Genomic DNA, 5,609 nt, shown 5'->3' on the forward strand with positions numbered 1-5,609 from the left:
AAGTCTCATTTATACAATGCCATCCCTTCACCAGTGCACATATTCCACCACCAAGAAACACAGTATAGCTCCACCCCGCCCCTCCCCACACCCGTAGCCACCCCCACACCCCTAGCCCCCCAACCCCACCTGTGTAACTGATAAATTTCACTTTACTTTCATTTTGATTACATTCAATATTTCAACAAAACTCACTATTATCTAGTCCCCTCTTACTCCTTACAGCATAGTTCTATAGACATCATGAAGGGTGGGGTTGAACATTGTCATAAGAACAAACAGAGGTAAAGCCACCCCTTCAGCGGAAGTTCTAGGAGACGAACTCTAGGACAAAATCTCATCGAAGGGTTCAGCACTCTAGATTACTAGCAGATCCGCTCAAAGGCAGGATTCCATCCAGGGTGAATTGCTTTCTCCTTTCCTCAGCTAGTAATCCATTTAAATAATTACCGTAAATTTACTTCTTATCATACTTCTAGTCATTTTGTATGAACATAGTAAGAGATATATTAAACTTAAAGGTTGGCTCTTCCTGGGGACATATCGCTATATATTCCAGACCACAGTCCTCAGGCCAGGTGAGTCTTTCCTAACCACAGCAGGGTCCATATGCAGTTACTTCTTTTTGGGTCACGACAGAGTTTTTGTCCCATGACCGTGCTCTTAACTTACTATACTTATGTTGCTTAGCTTGTCCCATTTCAATGCCAGGGTAGCTTACTGCTTGCCCTGAATCCATCCAACTCCATTTTCTGGAACCCTGCTTTTGCGGAACTAGTAAGAAAGGGCAAGTGAGGTTTAAGTCAGGTAAATATGATGCCCAGGAGTAAATATTATTTTGGAGCCAATTAATTCCCATGTGACAAAGCATAACATGAACTGTCTTCCTGAGTCTATACAAAAAGAACATTGCTCAATAATGTATGCAAAGGACATAAAGGAAAGAGAAAGCAATATAGGATTATTAGTGCTTGATGCAAGTGGGTATGTCTCAGGGGCACTCTTGTGGGAGTAACTCAATAAACCTAAGCTCCCTGCGGGAGCAGTAAGGACAACCCTTTGTTACCGAACAGAGAGCTACCTGAAGAAGACTTCAAAACAACTGTCTTACTGGCACTCACTGAAATGAGGACTTCTGTGCAAGGTAATGTCAATAAAAACAACAGACATCTGAGATCAGCTTGAGAAAAATCCAAGCAGAGATAATAGAGCTAAAGAATGTAACAACTGAAATTTAAAAATTAGAATAGAGGGCTTCAACAGCAGAATGGGAAAAAAAAGAAAAAAGAAAAACCAAATCAGTGAATTCAAAGGTAAAGTAGTGTAAAACAAATTAAAAAATTTATCACCAGTAAACTGACCATCCAACTAATATTAAAGGCAATTTAATAAAAAGAACCAAAAGCCTCCTTTGGAGGTAGTCAGAAACCGTGGAAGAAAGAAAAAGTAGGAGAGAAGTAGACTGAAAATGGGGACTCATTGTTTTGGTTTTGGGGGGGTGTATTTTTGCTTTTTGGGTCACAGCCAGCGATGTACAGGGGTGACTCCTTGCTCTGCACTCAGGAATAATTCTTGGTGGTGCTCAGGGAACCTTATGGGATGCTGGCAATTGAAGCCCCGGACTCATTGTTTTTAAGTTTGATGATTCTTATGCTGATTCTTTATGCTACTTAGTCAATTTTAAAATTTTTTTTAGCTAGAGATTATTTTTTTTAATACACATTTCTAAAAGAGCATTGTTTTGGTGTCTTTATCAGGTTTTTTTTTTAAGAAATATTTTATTGAACCACCGTGAAAAAAAGAAAAAAAATACAAAGCTTTCAGGTTTAAGTCACAGTCAAATACTGATTAATCCACCATCCCTTCACCAGTGCACCCGTTCCACCACCAAGAACCCCAATACACTCCCCTCCCACCCCACCTCCCCACCTAAGTAGCTAATGATATTCCCATTATTCTCTCTATATATTGAGTACATTCCATATTTCCATACAGAACTCACTATTATTGATTGGAAATTTTCCCCAACAATCAGGCCTGCTGAATAGGCATCATCTAATAATTTCTCTTCATTGCTAGGAGTGAAGACTTTAAGTCTATAGCGGCCACGCAGTTTTGGGTTTCTAATATTTTAGCTCAGTTCACAGTCAAAATGCATGGCTGCAAGAATCCACTCTGGTGCCAAAATGGGTTAGGAGACCTCAGGATCACAGTCAATAGGCGCGGAGGGTCTGTTTCTCGTGCCGCGACTCCCGGTTCATCCTCAATTTTAAATTTTAATGATTTATTTTTTATGGGGGTCACATTCAGCAATGCTTAGGGGTTACTCCTGGCTCTGCACTCAAGAATCACTCCAGGCAGTGCTGGGAGGAATGATACGGGATGCCAGGGATTGAACCTGGGTTGGCTGAGTGAAAGGCAAATGCCCTACCCGCTGGACTATTGCACATGGCTCTTAATTTTAAATTTGAGACAACATATCTCTCAGTCCTAAAAGTTATACTTATTCTTTTAAAGTTCATCTTCTTTCTGGGTGCCAGAGTGTTAGTGCAGTGGGAAGGATGCTTGCCTTGAAAGTGGCCAATCAGGGTTGAATCCATAGGCCCTTTAGGGTCCCCTGACCACCCCCAAGAGATCCCTGCGTCCCACATGGAGCCCCCAAACAAAAATAAATAAAATAGATATATTTCAGTAAAAAACTTTTTGGGCCCTTCATATGTGACCTATTTTATTTTGTATCCATTTGGGTAGATTATTTTTTGTCCACCTACCGATAATGTCTTTCATTTCTTTTCTTTCTCTTTTCATTCTTGTTGGAGATTTATTTTACCGGCCTTTCAAGAAATCTTTAGCATTTTAATCATTTTCTCCATTTTTTTTTGTTTTCAGGAAAATAATGCTCTTCAATTTCCTTATCTATTTTTTCTGCTTAAATAAGATTTACTGCTCATTCCCTTTTCTAGATCTTAAAGAGGAAAATCTAGATTACTGATTTTAGAATGATCTGTTTTTAAATAATATAAACATTTAATACCTCGAGTTTCTCTCTCCAATTTTATTTCAAAATATTTCTATAGAATATATAACTTTTTAAATAAAATTTCTCTCTTTGACCCATGGAATAAAAACACTTTGCTTGATATTAAGAATTTAGAGTTCTATTTTTGTGTGTAGTTATCATTGGATACTTTTACTGTCTAATTGTCAGAGATTCAGAGATGACTGCTTGACTAGAGCTGTTACCGACTGGATTCCACAGGACGTCAAAAGACCAAGTGGCTGCCCACCAACGAGATGGTCAGACTTCTTCATCAAAACCCTGAATGAACAGTTTGAGGCTCTTCCGTGTTCCTGGAGAGAGCAGATATCATTGGGCTACACTAGCACGAGACAGGGACAAATGGAGATGTTACTGGCGCCCACTTGAGCAAATCTAAGATCAACGGATGACAAGTGACATCAAAAATTATCAAAAATTATCACTATCACTGTCATCATGTTGCTCATCAATTTGCTCGAGCGGGCACCAGTAATGTCTCCATTGTGAGACTTGTTACTGTTTTTGGCATATTGAATACGCCATTGGGGCTTGCCAGACTCTGCCATGTGAGCGAGATATTCTCGGTAGCTTGCTGGGCTCTCTGAGAGGGGCAGAGGAACGGAATCCGAGTTGGCTGTGTGCAAGGCAAACGCCCTACCACTGTGCTATCGCCCCAGCCCGTGTCGGAAATTTTTTGATCAAAAATTAAGGGAAATAAAACTGAAAAAGAATGAAAAACATTGATAAACAAATTTACTGACTTATTCAGTTGCTTTATTTCATATGTGAAGTCTATATGTATATTTTTTTTTGGTGGGGGGTCAATCCTGGCAATGTTCAGGGGTTAGTCCTGGCTGTGCACTCAAAAACCACCTCTGGCAGTGCTCAGGGATCATTTGGGATGTCAGGGATCAAAACTGGGTCTGCTGTATGCCCGGTAAAACACCCTATTTGCTGTACTAGTGCTCAAGCCCCATCTATTCTTTTTACCCTGATTTTTATTTTGGAAATTTCAAAGATATACAATAAAATACCAAGCTTCAGCAGGCATAAGTTCTTGTTTTCTCCAAGCTGTGCACTTGGAACATATTCTAGACAGCAGACAATTCCATCCACAAATATCTGACTTTCTCTAAAAGATACTTGTATTCACTTTCAATCATGTGAGAAGATGTTATATTGATTGAAGAGCACAGTAGTAACAGTTTTATACCAAAATAGGTGTTCATGGAGAAACTAAAATCACTTTTAGATATTATTTATGTACCGATAGTTCTGGTTTGGTTTGGCTCTGTCGGGTGGTGTGGGGGATCGAACCTGGGTCAGCTACATGTGAGGAAACACCCTGCCTCTTTTTGTCCTGCATCCTCAGGCTCTCAGATGCTGATGACTGTTACTATTCCTGAGCTGATATTTTTTTCCCTTGAAATTCGGTCTTAATATTTTGAGTTCCTTTCTGTGGATTTTATCCCTTTCTCTGTACCCCCATGAGAGGGCAGAAGAAGGAAGAGCAAAGTAGAATTTAAATGAATCTAGCTTGAAGTTCATCTTTATTCATCAGTCACTAAACATTTTTGGAGTAACTTTTCAGAGTTACTCCTGAAACAATTTATAATGCCTTTTTACGTTTTTTACAGTAATAACTGGGTAATTCTAGGGGGAGTTAAATTATAATCTTTAAAAAAGCATTTCCAGAGATCAGAGCAATGGTACAATGGGTAGGGCATGCAGCGTTGCATGAAGCTGACCTAGCCAGGTTCCATCCCCAGCACCCCATATGGTCCTCCAAGCACCACCAAGAGTGATTCCTGAGCTCAGAGCTAGGAGTGCTGGGCATGGCCCCCAAACAAAAATAACAAGTAAATGATTTCCCAAGTACTATCCGAGTATTCAACTTTCTCAGTCAATAATTTGGGCTTCAGGGCCGGAGAAATATCTCAACGGGCCAGAGTGCATGCTTCCACACAGAAGTTCCAGATTCTATTCCTGCACTACAGGGACCTTTAAGAACCTGCCAGGAAAGACCCCCGAGCTCTTAGCCCAGAATAACTTCTGAGGTTTGAGCGTATATGTAGTTTGAAAGTTACAGGTTTGAAAGCTCTTCTTGAAATTTCTCATCAGCTGCATGGGTTTGGGTTGCTGGTAGGTCCGTGCTCCGGGACCCTTCATAGCGCCCATGCCAGAGCAGCCTTCGGCCCCGCACCATTGCCTGGCCCTCCCAGGGGACAGCAGGCCCTGAAGCAGGTCACATAGTACAAATAGGGGCAGTGTGTTTGAGTCATAGTGCCTGGTGACACTGGAAGACAAACATGCTTGATGTTTACATATTGAGATATTGACTATTTTCAGGGAGCCATTCTATGCAATAACCCTTTATCACTTGAACCACATTTTTACTTTAATGATGTCCTATTTGAATACACAAAATGTAGTGTGATTTAGTGATAGTTTTTGTTTGTTTTGTTGTCACTCCTGGTGGTATTTAGGGCTTACTCCTGTCTCTGTGCTCAGGGATCACTCCTGGCAGGCCAAGGGGAACGTATGGGGCAGAGGGGATTGAACCCGGGTA

The 5,609-nt window shown here is 40.6% G+C and overlaps 1 non-coding gene across 1 annotated transcript; it reads left to right on the forward strand.

Annotated features, from left to right (window-relative positions):
• The first annotated feature begins 5,163 nt into the window (after window positions 1-5,163).
• Window positions 5,164-5,295, forward strand: LOC129406673 (small nucleolar RNA SNORA42/SNORA80 family). The gene has a single exon (XR_008631150.1). It is a non-coding gene; the product is annotated as a small nucleolar RNA SNORA42/SNORA80 family (small nucleolar RNA).
• The last annotated feature ends 314 nt before the right edge of the window (window positions 5,296-5,609 follow it).

This window comes from Sorex araneus, chromosome 7 (genome assembly GCF_027595985.1).
Source record: "Sorex araneus isolate mSorAra2 chromosome 7, mSorAra2.pri, whole genome shotgun sequence".
NCBI lineage: Eukaryota > Metazoa > Chordata > Mammalia > Eulipotyphla > Soricidae > Sorex > Sorex araneus.